This window comes from Adiantum capillus-veneris, chromosome 19 (genome assembly GCF_014529385.1).
Source record: "Adiantum capillus-veneris isolate H3 chromosome 19, ASM1452938v2, whole genome shotgun sequence".
Lineage (NCBI taxonomy): Eukaryota > Viridiplantae > Streptophyta > Polypodiopsida > Polypodiales > Pteridaceae > Adiantum > Adiantum capillus-veneris.
The window spans coordinates 99,073,471-99,098,548 of record NC_140949.1 but is presented as its reverse complement, the minus strand read 5'-3'; the positions used below and the strand labels follow the sequence as shown (position 1 = coordinate 99,098,548).

Here is a 25,078-nt window from a genome sequence, read left to right as displayed (position 1 = left end):
TTCTGCTACTTTTTGAACCTTACCCATAGGAATCTATGACGGAATTCTTGGAATGGATTGGTTATCCAGTCATAATGCCAATATCCATTGTGCCCAAGGAAGTGTTACTTTTGTGGACAACCAAGGTCAAGAAGTCACTATTCAAGGCCAGAATGGACGACCAAAAGCTTACTTGGTCAAAGCTAATCGTCTTTTGAAAGGGTTAAGAAAGGGTCAAAAAAATTTTGTAGTCAAGCTAAACAAAGTAGAAAAATCTTCTTCCAACCTTGAACCAATGTGGCTAGAAGAATTTTCGGATGTTTTCCCCGCTGAACTTTCTAAACTACCACCACCTAGGGAGGTAGACCATGAAATCAAAATTTTTCCAGGTAGTGAACCAGTCTCAAGAGCGTCGTACAAGATGTCACTTCCAGAAGCTATAGAACTCAAGGAGCAGCTCAAGCAGTTGATTGAGCAAGGGTTTATTTGACCTAGTACATCTCCATGGGGTGCACATGTTCTCTTCCAAAAGAAAAAGGATGGCTCTCTTCGACTTTGCATAGATTATAGGGGCTTAAATCAGGTTACCATCAAGAATAAATATCTAATTCCTCGTATTGATGAGATGCTGGATAGATTACATGGAGCCAAAATATTCACTAAGATTGATCTTCGATCTGGCTATCATCAAATTTGAATCCAGGAGGCTGATATCTCCAAAACAGCTTTCAACACTCGTTATGGTCATTACGAATTTACAGTGATGGCTTTCGGACTTACAAATGCTCCTGCAACTTTCAATCGTCTGATGCACTATATCTTTAGAGAATTCTTGGACAATTTTGTCCTAGTATTCTTTGACGATATCTTAATTTATTCCAAATCAGAAGAAGAGCATGAAGGACATGTTAGGAAAGTGTTAGAGCTTTTACGCTGAAATAAGTTGTATGCAAAGAAAAGAAAATGTACCTTCTTTACCCCTAAGGTCTGTTACTTAGGGTTTATCAATTCACCTGAAGGAGTCTTTGTTGACCCTGACAAAGTCAAAGATATTGTGGAATGGCCTCAACCCACTTCACAAACCGAAGTGAGAGGGTTCTTAGGTATCACAGGGTGGTATAGGATCTTTGTAAAGGACTATGCTCTTAAAGCTGCACCACTAAACCGACTTGCTAAAGAAAGGAGCTACGATATTTTGGGAAGAAAAACATGAATCTTGCTTCAAACAGCTTAAGGAGTATCTTGCTTCAGAACCTCTCTTAAAACATCTAGACTTCACCCAAGAATTCGAGGTGATCACAGATGCTAGTAACCTTGCATTACGAGGAGTCCTTACTCAAGAAGGAAGGCCTGTAGCTTATACTTCTCGGAAGCTTAGGATTCATGAAGTGAATTATGCTACACATGATTTAGAATTGCTAGTAGTTATTCATGCTCTCAAGCTATGGAGACATTATCTATTGGGACGCAACTTCCAATTGGTAACAGATCACAAGAGCCTTAAGTGGATTTCTACCCAACCTAACCTTAACATGAGACAGAGGAGATGGATAGAGCTCATGCACGAATATGATTTTGATATTAAATTTAGACCACGTAAGGATAATGTTGTGGCAGATGCCCTAAGCCGTAAAGCTTTTCTGGGGGCAATTTCCATGGCTAACAACCCTATTTTAGACAAGGTCTCGGATGCTGTTGTCAGAGATGCAAATCAGCCTAAACCTCTACATTACTCCTTAGAAGATGGGAAAATTTACTATAGGAATCAACTATGCATACCTAAGGATTCTACCCTAAGGAATGCTATCCTATATGAAGCACATGATGGCCCAACTTCAAGACATCCAGGTTATGCCAAAACCATCAATGCAATTCGCAGAAGTTACTATTGGCAAGGTATGAAGGATGATGTCCTTCGCTATGTCAAGCAGTATTTGTCTTGTCAAAGGATTAAGGCAGAGAGACTTAAGATGCCAGGTAAATTACATCCTTTAGATATTCCCCAAATGAAATGGGAATGTATTAGCATGGACTTTATCACCGGGTTTCCTTCTGTTCAAGATGGCTATGATTCAATCATGTTCATAGTCGACTTGCTTACTAAAGTGGCTCACTTAATCCCAGTCAAGACAACCTTTACAGCTTTAGATATTGCTCGTCTGTTTGTGAAGGAGGTTTTCAGAATTCATGGTTTACCCAAGAGGATTGTCAGCGATCGTGATGCCAAGTTTACTTCAAAGTTTTGGGTATCATTGTTTCAAGCTATTGGAACCCAGTTATGTTTTAGTACTGCTTATCATCCTCAAACTGATGGCAAAACTGAAAGAGTTAATCAAGTAATTGAAGACATCCTCAGAGCCTACTGCAATAGAGAACTTCGCAAGTGGATTCAATACCTACCCTTGGTAGAGTATGCATACAATTCCTCTACTCATAGAAGTATTGGAATGACACCTTTTAATGCTCTTTATGGTCAAGAATGTTTATCACCTCTTAACTTTTCTGACCCCACTATACGGGTAGAAGCCTCAAAGAAAATGCTTGAAGAAATGGAAGCTCAAACCAAAGCTATTCGAAGGGATATTCAAACGGCTCAAGATCGACAAAAGAAGTACGCCGACTTAAAAAGATCTGATCAGATTTTCAAAGAAGGTGACAAAGTTTTCTTACGAGTAAAGACCAAAAATAGTAATCTGTCTCTCGGAAGGTATAAGAAGCTTAGCTACCGATATTGTGGACCTTACGAAATAACCAAGGTTGTAAGTGATCAAGCTTATAGACTAAAACACCCTTCTCATCTCAAAGTGCATGATGTATTTCATGTAAGTCTGTTAAAACCTTATGTATACAACCCTGACCATGTCCTTGATGATGAGCAAATCATTTTACCTGCTCAAGATGCTCTACAACTCCAACCTGATACTATCCTAGAAACTCGGGGAGAAAGCTTAGGAATAGATCCATCAAAGAACATCTTATCTTATGGAAGGATTTCCCTATAGAAGATGCTACTTGGGAAGATGAGACATCCCTTCTTAAGGATTACCCTTCACTGTTCTTGAGATGAGGGCATCTCAAATTCTAAGTTGGGGAGTTTGTACGGTCTCTACTTTTGAATTTCACACAAGTTCTATTACGCATTTGAATTTTTTTTAACCATCACTCATTATTTAAGATATTCGAGTTCAAATTATGAATCGTAGGTTGAGAAAACCTACAACTTAAAATTTACGCTGCAAAATTCTGACATGTTTAGCTATATGAATCAATAACTAACTTATTGTTTGCAAGACTTATTTACTGATTGTAGAATTTTCTTTTACTACTGTAAAGTTAATATAAGACTGTAAAGTTTAACTTAAAAATGTAAAGTAAATTATCATTAAGGAAATAAATAAAATAATTATAAAGACAAAATAATACACAGGGATGACAAATGAAGGCACATGGACTCACCTGGACTCACATACGAGGGGACAAAGTGGGACACACTGTCACATGAAAAGGAGAGGCTAGTCTTGACTAATCTTAATGAGGGGGGGTTGTGTGGCCTTATCTTTTGATGATAATGACAAAGTGGTCAAGCTCATGGGTACCACAAGGGTACCAAAAACGCGGGTATGATATTTTGGAGAAAAAAAAATTATTTAAAAAAAAACAAAATTTAAAAAAAAATTGGGGAAAAAAAGTTGGACGTTTTCTTTTCTGCTATAAATAGAGCATCCATGCTCACACTTTAGACATAGAGATTGCCTCTATAGTGCTCACGAAGTGCTGCCACTTCTCTTAGAGAGAAGGCGTCCACAAACCACTAAGAGAGCAAAAAACTCTAGTGGACTAATAAGGTGCGTATTAATTAAGCATTCAAGTAACTCTAGGAATGATGTATGTGTGCTATCTCTTACTCTAATCTCTCTAATAGATTAGTAAGATTCAATTAGCTATGTGTGTGTGTGTGTGCTATCTCTTACTCTAATCTCTCTACTAGATTAGTAAGATTCAATTAGCTGTTTTAATAAGGATATGTGTGTGTGTGCTATCTCTTACTCTAATCTCTCTAATATATTAGTAAGATTCAATTAGCTATGTGTGTGTGTGCTATCTCTCACTCTAATCTCTCTAATAGATTAGTAAGATTCAATTAGTTTTAAGAAGGATATGTGTGTATGTGTGTGCTATCTTTTACTCTAATCTCTCTAATAGATAGTAACATTCAATTAGTTTTAAGAAGGATATGTGTGTATGTCTGCTATCTCTTACTCTAATTTCTTTAATAGATTAGTAAGATTCAATTAGCTTTAAGAAGGATATGTGTGTGTGTGCGTGCTATCTCTTACTCTAATTTCTCTAATAGATTAGTAAGATTCAATTAACTTTAGAAAAGATGTGTGTGTGTGTTTTCTCTTACTCTAATCTCTCTAAGTATACCTACTCTCTCTAGTTAGTACATCTTCACTATTAGCTTATGTATAGTTAATTGAAAGTTAATATATAAGAGAACTCATCATATTCTTATTATACATTATGAAATTCTCATTCACCAATTTTATTGTCAATTAGATTAAGTAGAATTTTGAATAATACTAAAAATTGATTTAGTTGAAGTATAGAAATTGAAGTTAGAATTGGATTAGAAATGTGAAGCATAAAAGTAATGCATTCCTAAACTTTCACTCACAGTTTACACACTTAATTTTTGATTAATTACGATTAGCAAATATTTGATGTATAGAAATTAGATGTAGAACAACAACACTAAGTGTGAATCCAGTTGGTGAGGATTCAAATTACAGACTCTCTTTGGAAACAAGGAGATTACTAAGGAAATTGACCAATTTAATGTTTTAAGTGTATAACATAAGTGTAGTACAAAAAAATGTCTCCAAAGCGTGCTCGAACACAAGGCGCTAATGATCATGAAGCCGGTACAAGTAACGGGGGAACTCCTGCGGAACATGCTATGTCTCCACCAATCAGACCAATCGGAGCTATGGTATATGTTAGTATTGCAGTTTCAAGTTATGCATCATTGCATATGCGAGACCATAGAAATATAATATTTACCTTATGAAAAGAAAACACAGACCGAAACCACGAGGCTTAACCCCAAGAAACTCGGCATATGTTTGACAAGTAGGAAAGATTGTCTCGTTAAACTAGTTGCTATAGGAAAGAATGTTTGTCCAAAACCTTCGGTATGGTTTCTCTCAAGTCTCTCTACTTATTAGCGCTGGCATTATGTGGCAGTTGACGAGGTGTGAGATGACGCCCAGGATGACACTGCTGATGCTGTGGTGGGAGTACACCAAGATTAGCCCAGCTGGATACTGCAGTTTTGTTTTGCCGTGGCGTGAGGATGACACCCAGATTGGCACCATTGTTGCTGTGGGACGGGAGTACGTCCAGATTAGCACAACGAGTACTTGTCGAGCGGTATGGGATGCTCATGAGGACAAGGGTTTTTATAAATAATGTATATACCGATCGGACATAATAGCGCCAGTAGAGATTCTTAAGTGAACCTAATCCAAGGGTTGTTGGTTTAAAATTGGACGACTTCTTGTTTGACTATTGTTTGTAATACTGTTTCAAGGGCTGTTTTAACGAACCAGTATCATAAATAAAGTAAAGGAACATGTATGTTTAAACAGTGTGGTAGTAGTTAGATAACAAAAGAAGGGTGAGTGTGGTGTGGAAAGTGGGAGAATGATACCCCGACGGTATCATTCTATGGACGGGTGGACCCGATGAGTCGGGTAACTTTCCAACGCTAGAATTTTTTTTTAAGTCATAAATCTTAAAAGAGACAAACCTTGGTGGCTGTGCTTCTGAAACATGGGAAAAAAAGCGCACATGTTGGTCACTCTAAGATTTATACTTTTAGGTATAATGGATTATAGATAGTTTTTAGATAGGATTATGGTGGTCACGCTCAGCCATAGCGAGATAGGACCAATCCTTCACTAATGGTTCATGCCCTTGGCTACGTAGTAACTAAGGCAATGTCCGTTGGTTTTTCCTTCTCAAGATTGAAGACCTATCAAAGGTACTCCGCTCCTCTCGACAAGGGGCAGGGACCTCACACTATTGATCATGAGAACGCTATGAAGTGTCCAAAAATCTATGACAAAGGGAGAGAAATAGTGGGAAAACGGCCCTTGTTCAGGGAAATGAGAGCCAGATTTGAACCAAAACCAAGTTGCATCCACGCTTTTGCCTTATCTACCTTTTAGGCCACTAAAAGAGGGGAGAAAAAAAAGGGAGTTTTGACTACTAAATCATAAGCAGGTGCTACAAAACAAGGTCGCCCCCCTTTGCTGATGATAACTTGTAACTACCTCATCACTCGATAGGGCTGCTCCATTCTATGCAAGCTCAACTTGCCATGTCTTTTGGCTATCATCATCATAACCATACTCAGGTGATTGGATCTTGCAACTCATACTCAAATGATTGAGGATAGTTTTGTATTGCTAAATGCCAAGTTTACAAAGTTGATTGAGGTGGTTAAGAGCTTTATGGTACAAATAGCAGCAAATTACTTTGCAAATTCTACAAGAGATGTAAATACTCACAAAAGGTCCTTTTGGATTTAAGTTTTGTGTATGGTTTTCGTTTGACATGTTACTTTGTCTTGGATGAAGGATCTTAGACCTTTTTTTTAGGAGAGGACCATGAATATAGCAAAGATCTAGATAACACCTTTCTCCACAACTTTTTTCGACGGGCTAATGATTTCGCTAACAGCTAAAGGCTCTCGCTGTTGCTGCCCGCACCCCCTTTTTGCCATCCCTGCCTGCCCCCTGCCCGTGCGCAACACCCTCGCCCTCACCTCCACTATGCAACCCACCCTGTCCGCCCCTTGCCCGCCCCCCTACGTAGCCGCTCCTTGTGCAGTCCTCCCTACCCATCCGCTGCCTCTCCCGCTTCCTAGCCCACAACTTCTCCTTTCGCTCCCCCACATGCTTCCCAGTCCCACCCCGCCCGCTTCCCAACCATCCTCGCCCATACCCCCCCCCCCCCCCCCCCCCCCTCCGCTGTCCGTCCATCTCGTATTTTTGTCTAGCCCCCGATTGCCTTCCCATTCACTCGCCCGCAACTGCACTTTGCCTCTAGCCCTCTCCCTCTCCCTTCCTACTTGTCGGACTTCTCCAATACCATCGACATGTTTGGTCCAGCAGGATCCCTTGCATTCATCGACGCTCCTTTGCTTCTTCTTCACAGCAGAAGACACAGGTGGAGGCTCAAGCCCCACCACAGAGCCTACTCCAATGAAGCCCCCTTGCCCGACCCCGCTGAGCCCACCATTCGACTTGCTCTCTCATGACAGAGCAAGCTAGCCTAACTATAGAGGTGGAACGCCTGTAGAGACGACGTCCGTCATCTGCAAGATTCTCAGCACCATACCTAGCAGAGGAGAGCTGCATGATCTTCTCCAGGCCTGCCTTCTCACAGAGGTGGGTAAGATCTTGGGCGTTCAGTTCCTCAAACGAGGCTAGTATCAGATTGAGTTTGAGACCTCCGAGATGGCGTCCAAGGTCATCGCCATGAGCCTCCTAACCATCTGAGCAGTTCGAGCCCACTTTCAACAATGGAGACATGGTTTTGACCCTACTTTAGATGTTTTGGTAGAGGATGCAAACCTTCCCATTTTTGTCTGCTTTCCAGGTTTGAGGAGGGAGTACCTCCCACTTTTGTCCAGGATAGGCTCAGCGATTGGGACTGTCCTAGAGACACCTTGCATGGCAGCCTTAATAGCTGCCAAGGTGGCCAGAATTCCCTCAATTTGCATTCTAGTTAGGGACACCCACACTCTCTCAAAGTTCATCCTACTTCCTCGAATGAGTGGGGGTTGGTCTAGACAGAGCTTGGAGTATTCAGGCCTCCCAAATCAGTGCTTCATTTGTTGACAGATGGGCCATCTTGCAAAGTGTTTTCCACGGAGGAGGCCCCGACCTACTCCACAAGCCCAGCCCCATCCTTGAAGGCTAGCTAGCAGCAGCAGCAGGCAGAGACATAGAGCACATAGGCAGAGCCACCCTCCGAGCCTGGGGCTCCAATGTAGGAGGGATGGCAGCAGCTTCATGGTCGACGATGGTAGGGGCCACAGTGACATCCTGGCACTCACAGTGATCCTTAAGCGCCAGTAGTAGTGGGTTCCCACAAGGAGCCGATTTGGTCCTCTTCAGCAGGATGAGGTCCCTGCCCCAACCTCCACCTCAGCTTCACCCTCGACAGCCCCCCCTCCCCTCGAGTTCCCCCCCCGCCGCTCCATGATGGGGAGGAGCTGGGAGAACAACAGAAGAAGAATACGCACGCACACACTCACACACACACCACCATAGCCACACACAGGTTGAAGGGGGAGAGCCAACATACTGTATGCCCCCTTTATTTATTCTCTTATCTTATGTACTAAGGCACAATACACATTGTACTTGGGTGAAAGCATGTATAGGTGGCCTAGAAAGTAATGTTAAGGACATTGCTTTTTGCGCTTAAAAGTGGGTGTTTTAAAAGTGCTTCAAATCTCAAAAAGAATATCACTCTCCTAAGGTACGTCAACTAAGTCTCCTAATGTACCACAATTAATGAGACTAAATGTAATTTACTATTGAACGTTGGATTATTGTCCGCCTCTTCTTTCCTGCTACAACTTGTCTGAGCTTTCTCTCTCCTTTGAGTTTTCTTTGTCTCTGAGATCTCTCTTGGAGCTCTATCTAGCTCCTCTCTATCTCTCTCTCACAGAGCTCTTGCTGAGCTTTCTGTATCGCTCAACCCCCACCCCTCTCTCTCTCTCTTTCTCTCTCTAAGCATGGCTCCTCTTGTGTCTGAGCTCGCGCTCATCTCTCTCTCTCTCTCTCACGAACTCTATCTCAGCTATAGGTTCCTCTTCTACTTGATTATTCTTGAGGTATGTAAACACTTATTATGATTTGTTAGTATCTTGATAATTAGTGCAAGAAGTGCCATGTATTAATTAAAAGTATAGCGTGTAGGTATTATTTGTATTGTATTTCTTGTAGAGCAATCCTTTGAAAGTATTGCAACAATGGAGCACAGTGAAGAACTCTATCAGCTCATCGTCATTGAGTAGAGAAGCTCAATTTCATCGCAGAAAATTAATGAGGGAATATTGGGCTGCTCAGAAATGAAAGCAACGTACGGCAACGGTCAACTTTGTGACGGAAAGCCATACGGGGCAGATGGATGAAAGAAAGAAACGAAGGATATGTCAATCTATGGTACAACACTTTGATACATTAACCGTGGGAATGGATGCAAGTGGTAGGAAGGAAATCTTTGATGAACTTCTTCAACATCCTTGCTTCCTTACTATACATAGTAAATCCAAAGAGTTGGAAGCAATTATGCTGAGAAACACCCGCAACACTTTGAATCATGTGAAGGTCCCAAGATCTTCAGACGAGTTTTTTGTGAAGAAATCAACATGTGGTGAATGGTGGAAGCAAGGAGCAAAACACTGACATGAGCATACCACAAGCTACCAAGATTATGGGGATCCACGAAAGAAACTTATATTCATCCAAACATCACCTAATAGTGTCAAGTGAATCCGATGGTTCGTTCCCTACATCTGCTTGTCATAGAGATGATGCACGGAGAACTCACGTCACTCAAACTGTTAAAGACATAGTCTTTCAATTTTGGACGGATGAGACAAGGGTGCCCCCCAATAAGAAAGATGTTTGCAGTAAGAGACTAGCTAGATGTTCATATGTAAAGTATCCAATCCACCTTCTTGAGGAGCCTCAAGTAATTGATATATTTTTTTAGCACTTTTTATTGGTGCTACAACTCATATTCCTGCTACAACATTATGTTTCTATACCACTTTTTATTGGTGCTACAACTCATTACTGCCACAACATTATGTTTCTATACTTCTTTTTATTAGTGCTACAACTTGTTTTGGTGTTTTACCACTTTCTAGTGGTGCTGCAACATTAAAAAGTGGTGAAACATTACTATACTGGTCTCTAATTGTATCTGAACCACTTCTAAAATTTGATCAATAGTTCTAAATGTTTTTGAAGCACTTTTACTTGTGTTTCCACACCACTTTTTAGTGTGTTTGAACCAGTTTTCAATGTTTTTCAGCAGGTTTTAATGTTTAAGAAACAGTTTTTACTAGAAATGCACCAACGCTTCACTGTAGACCCTACAAAGTGGTGTTCACCCACTAAAAAGTCTTGTTTACCCAATGCTAACACACGTGTTTTACAAACTCGTAGGGGTGTTACAAGTGCAAACATTTTTGGTGGTACAGCTCACTTTTTCCAAGTAATGTAGCAGCTTTTAGTCATGGTGCAACAATTATAGTAGTGCCACAGACTTTTTACTGTTGCTGCACGAATGGTGCCCACCACCACCTTATGATGGTAACCAAGACCATATTAGTGGAGTTTGAACACATTTGTTAGTAAACACTTACAAGTACTGTCACACCACAATGAAGCGGTGCACACAACACTTACACGTATAGAAACCACTTTCACGTGGTGTCTGACCGCATTCAAGTGGTGAGAAGCCACTTTCATGTGCTAAGTCACTACGTCAGTCCATCACTCCATGCAAGTGGTGAGGCACCACTCCCAAGTGGTGTGACACCACTTTCAAGTAGTTACTAAAACCTTGTCACTGCAATCAAGCAAAAAGTTCCCGCTTTCAAGTGGCCAGACACCGCATTCAAGTGACTAGAAAACACGTTAAAGTGGTGACTGCCCACTTTGAACTAGTTTCTCACCACTCTCAAGTGGTCATCAAGTGGTGAGACACCACTTTGATGTGAAAAGTCACTATGTTAGTCATCACTCCATGCAAGTGGTGAGACACCACTTTCAAGTGGCCAAACACCGCATTCCAATGACCATAATCTGTGTTCAAGTGGTGACTGCCCACTTTGAACTAGTTGCTCACCATTCTCAAGTGGTCATCAAGTGGTGAGATACCACTTTCAAGTGGTAGCTTAAACCTTGTCACTGCAATCAAGCAGCAAGCTCCGGCTTTCAAGTGGCCAGACACCGCATTCAAGTGACCAGAATCGGCATTCAAGTGGTGACTGCCCACTTTGAAGTAGTTGCTCACTAATTTCAAGTGGTCGTCAAGTGGTGAGACACCACTTTCATGTGCTAAGTCACTACGTTAGTCATCACTCCATGCAAGTGATGAGGCACCACTCCCAAGTGGCGAGACACCACTTTCAAGTGGTAGCTAAAACCTTGTCACTGCAATCAAGCAGCAAGTTCCTGCTTTCAAGTGGCCAGAAACCGTATTCAAGTGACCTGAATCCGCGTTCAAGTGGTGACTGTCCACTTTGAGGTAGTTGCTCACCACTCTCAAGTGGTCATCAAGCACTTTTCACAAGAGCTCCTCCACTTCCAAGTTGAGTTTGGACCACTATCTAGTTTTGATGTTGGTCTGTCACCTAGTATTTTGTCCCTCCCAGCTACTTTTTAAGTGCTAGATTTTAATTGGTGAGACTGGCCACTTTGAACTAGTCGCTCACCACTCTAAAGTGGTCATCAAACCCTTTTCACAAGATCTCCTCCACTTTCAAGTTGTGTTGGACTACTATCTGGTGCTAATGCTGGTCTGTCGCCTAGTATTTTGTCCCTCCTAGCTACTTTTTAAGTGCTAGTTCTCAACTTCCCCAGAACTTTCATGTCCTTACACACCACTTTTTAATCCTTTCCCACCATATTCAAGCAGTGCACACCATTTTTTATTGGCGGTTCATCACCGTCAAGTGGTTTGAACTCACTTTTAAGTCGTGCCAAACCACTTTTTAGTTACGCTGAATGCGGTTTCTCACCACTATTAAGTTGTCCTCGCACAACCTTTTAATATTCTACCTTTTTGTATGGTTACTAGTTTCTACACTAATTTGTCTTTGTGGTGCATTATTTTCACAGGTAAAATGATACTACTGAATGTATCATTACTAGCTTTTAGTGGTGCACACCAGTTTTTAGTTATATAGAATCACTTTTTAATGTTTTGAAACAATTTAACTAGTTTTGAATACTAAGTTTATTTTTAACATTTGTATACATGTTGTAATGGAATTGGCCTATTTAATTTGAGAATAGCGGAAATTAATCAGAGTACTTTTGAGAAATGACTTTGTGAGCATAGCGGGTGAACATAATTGAAGATAGCAACATAATCATAGCAATTAGTTAACTTGGCATGATCAATATTTTTGCAAGAGAGAGAATTTAGAGAACATGACAACAGTTGAGGACCGGATTTATGTGGAGCCGGTCCCCCCTCCAATAGGCATTTGTATTATGATTTCTCCCATTAAGAGAGACTTGTTACAATACAATCTTTGTGTTCCTTGTGACCTAGGTGATGCAATGAATATGGAAAGCTTCATGCATCACAAACATAACATAAACTTGAAGAAAGCTTTAACTATCCCAAGCCTCGGTCCCAAGACCTCAAACACCTTCGAAGGTGGAGAGAGCTAGAAGGGAATGGGGGTAGGGAAGAGGAAGAAGAAACATTTCGTAGGAGAAAGAATTAGTTCCTTACTTATCGTAACTCTTGTTGCTAGAATACATAATAGCATAGTAATGAAGAAGAAGTAGATGGCAAGATTAAGAATTGAAGCATGGCTCTTGGTTGGATTTGCACTCCATATCCAAGAGTGTTGGTGTAGTCTCTCAACCTCTACTTGCTTGGAGAAGGAGAGGGAGCTCTTGCACTTTGCATAGCACACAATGAGAGTGTTTGTGAGTGTGTGTGGGTGAGTATACCTCCTAAGCAACCCCCTAGCTTGCTTGCTCATGCTTGAATCTCATTGGATCCCTCCAGGCCTAGCCAATCACAAGCAGGAGGCATTACAAGCAGCAAGGGTAGCCTTGAGACAAGTGTCCCCCTTTGCCCTTTGAGAGACAGGGCTAGATAAATGCTAAATCAATTAATTAAATCTCCTAAATTATTATTGGACCCCTTGGGTGGCCAACCAATAGGCTTCAAGCACACCATGAGGGCAACATGAGGAGGAACTTGACAAGTGTCCCTTTTTCATTCTTTGTACCATGCATGCCTTGTGTGAGTGTGTGGGTGTTCGCTCTCATCCCCCCTCATGTAGGGCTCGCCCCCTCCTTGTAGGGATTGAATCTTTGACTTTTTGACACCTCAAGCCCCTGATGCATAGGCCCAGTTCCCACCACAAGCTTGGCTCATAAGCACTTTAAGCTTGGGTTGGGTTCTCACCTCAAGTGCAACCCTAGCATCTCAAGCACCTCAATCATCAAGCACCTCAAGCACCTTAGTCATCAAGCAGGACAAGCACCTCGAACTGGGTCGGGTTCCCGCGCCTCAAGGTCAACCCTAGCTTACCTAAGGTCAAAGGCGTTTTACACACATTATTGGAGGTCTTCAATGAAGATAACCCTAAGGTCTTATGCTCCATTTTTTAGCCTTGCTCTTTGATAGAACATCTCTCATTTGGGCCCCTTTACCATTGGCCCCATGTTGAGATAGATCTATAAGCACATGTCTATATCTTAACACTTGTTCCCGTTTATTCTCCCACATTAAGTGATCAATTTAATATGAGAAAATCATTTGGGTTGGTTAGATATTAGATATTAGATTTTATGACATTATCTCTCTCTTGAAATCATAGTCGTCCTCGACTATGAGGTAGAAGAGATAAAGCCTTAGTCATTAGTCAATTTTACTTAGCGGGTAGAGGATCCCTTTTTACCCCACGACATCTTTCCAAGATGGATGACTAATCCATTTGGTGCTTGGGAGACACAACTGCCGCAATCATGTCTGGTCTTTAGTCCATTTCATTCTCCCAAAGTAGAGTGACAAATTCTACTTGGTGTTTGAGAGACTTCGTCATCACTAACATGATTCTAAGCATGCATACTAGTTAACTTTATGCACAATTAAAAAGAGAACTAGTCTTATAAGACAAAAACATGAGTCATTTAAAAGAAATTTGTACATTTGCTTACTCTAATGTAGCATTGTAAGCATTGACAAGGTTCATACTATCCTTAAGCTGTATTCCTTGCATCCATCTAGCATCTTCAAAAGGATAATTTTTTAACATATTAAGATACCGTCGGATAATCGTACCATGTCGTAGTACCTTGTCTTCATGCCAAAGAACAGCTTCGGGTTGTAGCACCTCTTCTTGGTCTTCAACTTCGGGAGGGTCTTCAATAATTGGTTCAGTTGGTGGCTCTCATTTGTAGGGCTTAAGTAGGCTTACATGAAAGGCATTGTGTATGAGCCAATGGTTGGGCAACTTGAGTTGATAAGCCGTCTCATTGATGGGCTTCAAGATTTGGAAAGGACCATAGTATCTTTTTGCTACTTTAGCATAATACTTTTGATGGCCCGTAGGATTTTTGCCCGACATTTGCCTTAATCGAGCCTTAGGAAACTTGAGTAAGACCCAATCATTTTCTTTGAACATTAAGGCTCTTTTGTGCTTATCAGCAGCAGCTTTTTGCCTTTGTTGAGAGATGGATATAAGCCTCCTTAATCTTTTGAAAAGATTCTTGTAGGTCACGGCTATACTCATCGGCGGCAAAGATCTTCCCATGGACGTTGAGTAGCAAGGGACTTTTAGGTCTTCCCTCAATGATCTCAAAAGGTGCTTTTCCCGTAGAAGTATGTACAGTATTATTGTAGGCATACTCTACAAGAGGTAAGTACTTTTTCCATTGTGAGGGTTGATCTACTTCGGTAACATAATTCTTGAGTAGATTGAGTATCATAAGATTGGCTATCTAACTTTGGCCATCCGTTTGTGGGTGATAGGCCGAAGAGAAATTCAATCTTGTTCCTAGATTTTCAAAGAGACCTTTCCAGAAATTACTGGTCATTCTAGGATCTCTATCTAACACGATGGATGTGGGTAATCCATGGTGCTTGAAAATCTAAGATATGAAGAGAGTTGCCATTTGATGTGCCTTAATAGTCTTTTTGAAAGGAATAAAATGTGCTTGCTTGCTAAACCTGTCAACTATTTTCCATATTCCTGTATTCCCATGGATAGACTTGGGTAATCCAAAGATGAAATCCATGGATATACTCTCCCATGGTGAATTTGGGATAGGCAATGGCTATGTTGGCAATGACTTTGGTGGTCGGTTCGTCCCCAATAGGTAGTGCTTCCATGTGTCTAGGGCATGCTTGAAGCTCATTGGATCCCTCCAGGCCTAGCCAAGCACAAGCACGAGGGGTCCAATGAGCTATCACTTGATTGTGCTTTCCAGCTATGTGAGAAATATGGAAATTAAATTGCGAAAGAAAATTTTCCCACCTCATTTGTTTGTCGGAAAGCTTGGTTTGCGTCATGAAATACTTGAGACTCTGGTGGTCGGTTCGTAGGATAAATGGAGTTGGTGAATTTGGGTAGGTGAATTTGGTATGGTGCTTACATGTGTCTAGGGCATGCTTGAAGCTCATTGGACCCCTCCAGGACTAGCCAATCACAAGCAGGAGGCATTACAAGCAGCAAGGGTAGCCTTGAGACAAGTGTCCCCCTTTCCCATTTGAGAGAGAGGGCTAGATAAATGCTAAATCAATTAGTTAAATCTCCTAAATTATTATTGGACCCCTTGGGTGGCCAACCAATAGGCTTCAGGCACACCATGAGGGCAACATGAGGAGGAACTTGATAAGTGTCCCTTTTGCTTTCTTTGTACCATGAATGCCTTGTGTGAGTGTGTGGGTGTTCTCTCTCATCCCCCCTCATGTAGGGCTCGCCCCCTCCTTGTAGGGATTGAATCTTTGACTTTTTGACACCTCAAGCCCCTGATGCATAGGCCCAGTTCCCACCACAAGCTTGGCTCATAAGCACTTTAAGCTTGGGCTGGGTTCTCACCTCAAGTGCAACCCTAGCATCTCAAGCATGTCAAGCACCTCAAGCATCTCAATAATTAAGCACCTTAAGCACCTTAGTCATTAAGCATGACAATCAGGACAAGCACCTTGAACTCGGTCGGGTTCCCGCACCTCAAGCTCTCAGCCCTAGCTTTACCTAAGGTCAAAGGCCTTTTACACACATTATTGGAGGTCTTCAATGAAGCTAACCCTAAGGTCTTATACTCCATTTGTTAGCCTTGCTCTTTGATAGACCATCTCTCATTTGGGCCCCTTTACCATTGGCCCTGTGTTGAGATAGATCTATAAGCACATGTCTATATCTTAACACTTGTTCCCGTTTATTCTCCCACATTAAGTGATCAATTTAATATGAGAAAATCATTTGGGTTGGTTAGATATTAGATATTAGATTTTGACACATGTATATTGCAGGTGGAGCTTTATTTCGACAAAGTATGCAGATATTCAGATTTCGCAACGTTGCTTTGAGTCTATGAAACCGTTCTTTGTCCGAAAATTGAGGGATCGCTACACCTGTTGTTGTATTGTGCATGTACAAATGATTTTCCTTAAAGAGGCAGTAAATCGCATGCGGACTCGAAGTTTTGATCTTCATGGTTGCATGTGCAGCTTCCCTATATGCCTTCATCATGATGAAGTTGTCAACCATGGATGTCTTCCATACAAAAATGCAAGTATGAGTACCACTTCACTGTTGGAGTCTATACTCTGCCCTATACTTGCAGAACATAGTTTCCATAGCTACCAATGCTTAATGGGAACATGCAATGCATGCGGTGTAGGTAATATTCAGATTTGTCCAAGAGAAGAAGCTGAGCAAAGTAAGCAAGTATCTGTGAAGTTTTTTGAAAATATAGTGGGTGCTACTGGATTAAACAATGAAGCTATAAAGAGCACTGTGAAAGACATTGTCCACAAGAAAATGCTGCCTAGAGAACTTTTGCGAGTGTACCGAGACCACTTGAAGAAATATGTCACTCACAATTTTATATTTAGGTGGCAAGCACAACAGTTCAAGGAATGCATTTCTTTGTTTCCAGATGATGTGGTTGTCTCTGTCGTTGACTTTGCAGAGAACTACTCCTTCAAGGAGAAAAATGAGATCCAGTCAATGCATTGGTACACTAAGCAGGTCACTATCTTTTTCCTGATTACTTATTTCCGCATTGCATCAGGTGCAATAAAGAAGACCATGCACTTTTTTGTCTCAGATGATAAACAACATGACACCTTATTTGTGTAGCATGATTTTCTCTTACATGCTCAATGGTTGAGGGATCAAGGGTCAAGCTTTAAAAAACATTGGGTTTGGTCAGATGGCGCAGCTTCACAATTTAAAGCAAAGCGGCCATTTCTTTGTTGCTAGATATTGGAGCCTTATTGGCATGGAAATGAATTGGATTTTTTTTTGCTCAGGACATGGAAAGGGGGAACATGATGAGCTGGGGTTGTCATTAGCAACTGCTATGTATGAAAAGTGACAAGCAAAAGAGGGAGGTCATTAGGGTGTTCTGGGAGGTCAAGCTAGGCGATGTTCATCAATTCCAGCTGCAAACCATTGAAGGGCTCAAGAGCAATGCATTGTGTGAATGGGTATTCTGAGAACAACACTTGTGCATTGCGATCAAAATTGTTGTCATGCTTTCGTTTTCCTTGCAGGCTTGGACATTGGAGAAAGTGTATGAACATATCACATGTGGAGACATGGCAATATCACACTTTAGAGCCACTTGCTAATGATTCCCAGTCATATGGAGACTCAGACGATGAGGAGTTCCATGGTGCCACTTATGCAGGTCATTATGACTCCTTAAGCGATGCTCTCACACTCGGAGACAATTTTGCTGTCACTTTTGAAGAGAATAATGAGGAGGCTGTTGACTTCTACATTTTGAAGTGTGTAGTAGCTAAGGGCCTAACAACTAATGAGAAAATTGATGCATGGGGCAACAAGATAGAGAAGCATACTTATATGGTCACGGGCCATTGGTATAAATCCCTACAAGCAAACTTGTATGAGTTGTGGGATAACAAGCCAGTAGTTTTCATATATTCCCACTTGATAAGGGCAATAAAGTTCCCTATGAATCCTGTAGTGCTCGATGGCATACGAGAAGTGTTAGAACTTTCCAATGAAAACCATGAGGCAATATACAATAGCATGCCCTTTGAATTGTAAATCAATCTCATTTTATATCATCTAGTGAAAGATTGAACAAGATGGAATTGGTGTACACGTATGATGGAATTGACATGTTGGTTTTTGAGAATGCTTCACCACTCCCCCCTTCCCCCCCCCGCTCTCCATTTTTTCTTGTGTAGCCTTTATTGCTGCTTGCTTGGCGTATCTTTTTCCTTAAATCTAAACGAGATCCTCCTTTCAGGGAATTTAACATTGGTGGCCATGCTATCAAACCATGGTGCCCCTAGGATTACATTCTCATGCTTGATAGGAGAGATAAAGAAGTTCTCTTTGTCCACATAGCTTTGGACATGGAGCCTCAGTTTCTCGATTAAGGGAGTGGTTGAAGCTTCTTGGCCCTTGAAAGAACCGTCTGCCTGGATAGGACATCTCCCATCTCGTAAGCTTGTATTCCTAGCTTGGTGGCCAACTCTATGGATATGAAATTATGAGGAGAATCGAAGTCAAAGAGAATAAAAGCATCATGTTCTCTTACCTTTCCCCAAGCATGGCATAGAGGAGATCCTTTGTGGTGAGTTTCCTCCTCTTGGATTTCAACCAAGGTAGCTCTAGGAGGTTCATGGCGGGTGTTCTTTTGGGGACAAGCGCGGTATGCATGCCCTTGCTCGCTGCACTTGAAACAGCGGTATCCTTGCGATAGCACTCAAGCTCTTCAGGAGAGAGTTTATTTTTGCCTTTGTAAACTTCCTTCAAGTTTAGCTTTGTTGGAGTTTACCTTAGGAGACTTTTGGACATTGTCCTTCCTCTTAGGCTAATTGGAACCCTTGTTTTCCGTGGGCTTAGAATTTCTTTTAGCCCCCGTTTGGAAATTGATTCAAGAAGCCACCATAGTATGGTGTATAACCGCTGATATGGTGCGTGGCCTTTGGGAGTTGACATACTCCGCCATTTCTTCAGTTAAGCCCGCACAAAATTGTTGCTTTTGCTCTCCAAAATCCAAATTCTTGAAGACATTGATTTTGAGTTGTAAGTCCCAAAACTTGTCTACATATTTGTGAATGGATTCGTAGGGAGAGAGCTTCAAGCTTCGCCATTCGGTGAGTACTTTGTCTTTGGCATCGGTGGCCAAAAACTGCTTCATAATGGAATCTCTTATTGCTTTCAATGTTCGTGGAGCTTCACCGTTGGCCTGTAGGCTAGACCACCATTGTCTGGTGGACTTTTGAAAGTCCATAGCTACATTGCGTAGCTTAGAGGACTCCGTGAAGCCCTCATCTCCAAACGCCGCATTGAACTGATGGATAAAGGCCAAGACTTTGTTAGTAGCACCAAAGGTGCCATCGTAGGTAAAGAAATAAATTCTCTTCCCTCCCTCTTTGAACTTCTTGAGCTTGGATGACCTCTTCCACACGGCATAGGATTTCCTATGGACACTTCTTTTTTATGGCTCAAAGGTTGCACCATCACTTTCTTCAGAAGGTGAAGAATTTGAGGATGATGGAGAAAAGGGTGACCTCTTTCTCTCATTTTTCTTGCCTTGATCTTCTTTGTCTTCACCATCACTTTCATAAGAGGAAGAGGATGAAGAAGATGGAGAAGAGGGTGTCCTCTTTTCGCATTTTTCTTCTCTTGCTTTTTGTCATCCCTCTTTGAATTATGGTGTGGAGAAGCATGCGATGGTCTTCTCTGTTTTGGAGGTGATGGAGAGCATTTAGCCCGCCGTCTTCGTGGAGCCATCTCCATCGAGGTGGCAGGAGACTCTCTTCTTTCTCGTTCCTTCGGTGGGGGCTCTTGAATTCTCCTTTGAGAAGGAGATGTGTCATCAAGGAGAAAATTTATGAATCCTTCATATGGATCCTCTTCTTCTTCCCGAATCGGAGAGAGGCCTCTTTTGGAAGTCTCGCAAGGAGGCTTCCTAGGTGCTCTCTCATCATGGTGGAGAGCTTGGAGAATCCCATGAGCACGAAGCTGCCGTTGCACTTCACTTTGGAGGGATGGATTGCCCATGGCTTGTTGAAGCCTAAAACCAAGATAGTTAACAAGCATCAGGGCATCATTAGTAGCCTGCTCATTAGCAAAATCAAAGTTATCAATATTAATTTCACTCTCTTTACTATTGTCAGCCATTCTAACAACTTTTAGGTGTAAACTTTTTAGGTGTACTTTGGCACTTCAAGCCCTAGTTGCTACTCCTCTTTACCCCCTTATAAAAAGCACTCAAGCTACTGTACCCGTGGCCCGAATACCATTAATTGCAAGGAATAGAAGAGAGGATCGTTCAACACCAAAACAACACCGGCTCCTGTCAAGCTTCTAATAGCTCAATAGTGATTAAGCCATAGGCAATCCCCGTAGGACTCCACTATTAAGATTATAGCTCTCAACGGTGATGTCCCGTTAACTGCACAAAGACAAGTGCACTGCAAGGCTGAAAAATCCCTGTTCTACTTACTCACATGCAATTAATAAGATCAACCATTTATAGCTAGCTTGAGGACCTCCCTTCTTGAGCAAGAAAAGAGAAACCTTGTGCTCTCATACCAATGTAGCATTTAATGGCCTAGTAACTTGTGTGTAGCGGAAAATAGCATGAACATAGTGAGCATTTCATTAGAAAATATTTCTAATGAGAATAACATGAGTGCTTGGGTGGAGCGAGTTACAAAAACTATAACACCTAGTTAGATAGCATGAACAATACTTCAAAAGAGAGAGAAATTAAGCAATTGACAATAGTTGAGGACCGGATTTGCATGGAGCCGGTCCCCCCTCCAAAAGTCTTTGTATTATGGTTTCTCCCATCAAGAGAGACATTTTACAACACAATTCTTTGTGTTCCTTCAATACTAGCTAGTGCAATGAAGATGGAAACTTCAATCACTAAGCAAAACACAACATCAATTCCCTCACGGTCTCAAACCCAAGACCTCACACACCTTCGAAGATGGTGAGAGCTAGCGGGGTATGAGAGTAGATTGAGAGGAAGAAGGAGTAGTCTTACGATAAAGATGTACATCTCCTCACATAATCACTCATATTAGAATATCTTAGCTTAGTAATTAGCATGGTAGAGGACATGATCATGGCTTGGCTCTTGGTTGGATTTGCATCACAAAGCCAAGAGTTGTTGGTGTCGGCCTCCCTTCTCACAAGCTTGGAGTAGGTGATCAGCTTCCCATTAAAGCTTGAGAAGAGAGAGAGAGAGAGAGAGAGAGAGAGAGAGAGAGAGAGAGAGAGAGAGAGAGAGAGAGAGAGAGAGTCTTCTTACTCTACACATGAGCTTGTGTGAGTGTGTGTTGATAATTCCCCTTGAAAAATCAGCCCCCTCTCTCTCTTGGTTGACTCCTCTTGCTATTTGCTCTTGCTAGCATCTCATTGGACCTCCCCAGGCTTAGCCAATAGGATTTCAAGAGCATATAACATGTATCCCCCTTTCCCCTTTTGTGAGAGCTTTAGGTAATTAATTAATTCAACTAAACTCTCATTGGACCCCTTTGCCTCCTGGCCAATAGGAATCAGGCAAGCCATTGGGCTGTTGAATGCTCATTGGACCCCTTGGGAGACTGTCCAATAGTCTTCTAGAGAGCTTAATTCCTATTGGTTATCTTATTAAGTGTTTTTAAATTAATTAAACTAGATTTACTCTAGCCTAATTCTCATTGGTCCACCTCCAAGGCCATCCAATAGGATTTGAGTACACCTTGTGGGCATCTGGCCTAGGGAGCTGGCATGTGTCCTTCTTTCCCTTGTGTACAAAGGAATCTTGTGAGTGTGTGTGGGTGTTTCTCTCTCATCCCCTACTTCTTGGGCTCACCCCCTCCTATGTAGGGACTTGTGAAGACTTTTGTACACACACACAAAGCATCCAAATTTCCTAATCTTTGACCTTCGGACACAACCTTTGAATTTTGGAACCTTATCATTTTGGAAGTCTTAATGGGCTGAACCCTAAGGTCTTAATGGGCTGAACCCTAAGGTCTTTGTAGCCCATTGTTGCACATAGCTCTTTTGCAGTTGGCCCCCCCTTTGGATCCCTATTTTTCCTCCTTTGGATCCCTACTGTGACCGGTCTGCCAGCTTAATCAATATTCTAGCTTTTTCTCCCGTGGCACTTCCCCATATTAATGATCAGTTTAACATGAGAAAATCATGTAGAAAAGTTAGATATTAGTTATTATGACAGAACATGTAGGAAATCAAAATCTTGCATCAATATTCTTATTACCGAGTTTGACGACACGTTTCTTTCAAGCTCCACCACTTGAGGATAGCAAGGACATTGCTTGTCTCTTGCGCTTACGAATGTGGTAGCTGAGGGAAATGTGCGTGAGATGATCAATTCACCGACGCATATTCCGTGAAGCGTGTTGTAGTTGAACATAATTGTCTCGTTAACGCTCCTGCTCTTTTTTTTTGTACTTTTTCATTGAGATCCATCATCTCATCATTCAGTTGCTTCATCTTCTTGTTGGCTTCCTCTCTAACTTGTTGTAGATCTTTCGCAAACTTCTCTTGCAGTGATGAATAGGCAGCCAAGAGATGTTTACTTGCTTTGTTTTAATTGACAAAAGTTGAATACAATCTTCAACAATAGCCAAACAGTCTGTCTCTTCCATCTCCAATAAAACGCAGAAGCTCAGTGACATTACGAAAGGGTAGTGGTGCATTAGTCATTGGATCACCTGGGTAAATCTGGCCATCAACCCATAAGTTGATTGCCTTGCACCCAATGCTTCGTAGCTGATCTGTAGCATTCGAATTTGATGTGCCAATCTGCATAGTAGCGTACTCCTGCTCCAAATCAGCGTTTAATTGATATCTTTTTGGCCTATTAGTAATGTCTTGAGGGAGATTGAATGACATGTTTGTTAGCTAATCAAGCAAAATAGAGAGAGAGAGAGAGAGAGAGAGAGAGAGAGAGAGAGAGAGAGAGAGAGAGAGTGTAATGGTGACAGTTGCAAGCAGGGAAAGCTGGCTATGGAGCTAAAAAGTGGAAGGTATTCAGAGATAGTAGAAAAGGATTATGTTGTGGAGGGAAGAAAGAGAGGGAGTGTAGCTCAATCTCCTTTGTATTCAAAATGTTCATCATGAGAGCTTTAGAGAGGGAAATGCAGCTGCACATAGAGGTAATGGAGTTCTCCATTGCTTTCACCTGAAGCTGGAGTGGGAGAAGCATGAGAGAGAGAGAGAGAGAGAGAGAGAGAGAGAGAGATTTGCACTTTATGTCAGATGTAGGCAACATAGAATGTCCTCTTGATGATTGGGAGGTGGAAGTGACAAGAGAGAAAAGGGGGGGAAAAGAGAAAGAGTTGGCTCACGTTTTAGAGAGAGAATGCAGTGAGAGAATATGTAAAATCTGCTTTATGGCAGGGATAAGCTAAAAAGTGCTTCTTTTAATGAGATCAAGTGAGAGAGAGTGTTTTATATGTTAGAGAGAGAGGAGAGAGATGGGAAAAAGACATTTTTAAAATCCAGTTACCCACCTCTCTTTTGTGTTAGAATAGCCATTTATCAAAATACAAAATATACAAATGGTATTTTTAAAAATCTCACCATAGGCCTTTTTGCCCACTCTTTTAGGCTTGGTCAAACTTGGCTTAATCTTTAAGCATTTCCTTAAACTGCCAAATAAAGAGGCCCTTCTATATCCCATTCCCTTCCTAATGGAGAGAGATGGATAGAGTAGAGAGAGAGAGAGAGAGAGAGAGAGAGAGAGGGAGAGAGAGAGAGAGAAGAGTAGAGAGGGAGGGAAAGAGAGATATGGGGAGAGTAGAGAGTAGAGTCGTCATTTTACCTTTTCTAGGTGACTAGAGGAATTTCCCATGAGAGTAGAGTCATCATTTTCCCTTTTCTAGGTGACTAGAGGGCATTTCCACATGGTGTCTCATGTTGGGCTTATCCTAACACATGACAGATGTGGAGTTGGGAGTAGGCAATGCAGAAAAAAGGCGAACAAGCTACCAAGGGCTTTCCCACATGGTATCTCAAGTTTGCCTTATCCTAACACATGACAGATGTGGAGTTGGGAGTGGGCAATGCAGAAAAAGGACAAACAAGCTACAACGGGCTCCTCCTACAGTCAACAGTACGATGCTCGGGCCAGACAAACTTCCACACACTATGGTTCAAGAGGCAAAGCAATTTGGAAGCACAAATATATAAGTTTTTCTTAAAATTGGACCCTCAACCAGTTCGGAAATATTTCAGTTTATGAATTTTTTTTGTTATTGTTAACTTAGGAAAATATCACTATGAGTCGCTCAACCAGAGAGATGGTCAAGTATTGAGAGTGGCACACAGAATTCGATACTTGGCGATGGTTATTAGAGAACCATACACATTTCTCGCGAGTAATTCGACTCAGCAGTTGGATCTTTCAGGTGATAAGTGTGGACAAATGATATTGTATTAATTATTTTGAGTTATTAATTTGTTTAATTTGGTTTGGTTATTATAGAGTCAGGGCGATCAAATGTGTGTACCTGTGGATGAAGACGAGGATGAGGAGGAGGACGAGGACTTAGACAGATAGATAATTTTTTGTAGTCCTCTTTTTCAAATGTAAATGTGGCACAAAAATTTCTATGATCATATGTATATAAAACTCATTTAAAAATTTTATTTTATTTGTGATTTTTTTTAATTATTACTCTTTTGTACTTTCAAATATCAAGGTAAGGTGTAACTTGCAATTTCAAAGTTAGTTTTGATTTTCATGTACCCTTTTTAAAATGCAATTTATGTTTCATATGTTTTATGCAGGTCAAAAATAAAGGTGCTCATTTGGGCCACCCAAAATTGAGTGACCCAAATGAATACCTTTATTTTTTAGAAGTCGTGTAGCGGTAATAAACGTGACAATAAGCACAACAATAAACACGGTAATACTCATAGTAGATATATATCCACAAGAATTACTGCATTTATTGCTGGCAAACCATTGTCGCAGCAATTGCCGCTTTTATTACCGCATACACAAAGTTTTCTCTCTCCATTTACGTTCGTTAATCCGCGGCAATGTTGGTGGTTCTAGCTTTTTTCTCTTAT

General features: G+C 41.4%; 1 pseudogene; it reads left to right on the top strand.

Moving 5' to 3' along the window:
* The first annotated feature begins 9,254 nt into the window (after positions 1 to 9,254).
* On the top strand, positions 9,255 to 24,563 carry LOC147434541 (uncharacterized; annotated as a pseudogene).
* The last annotated feature ends 515 nt before the right edge of the window (positions 24,564 to 25,078 follow it).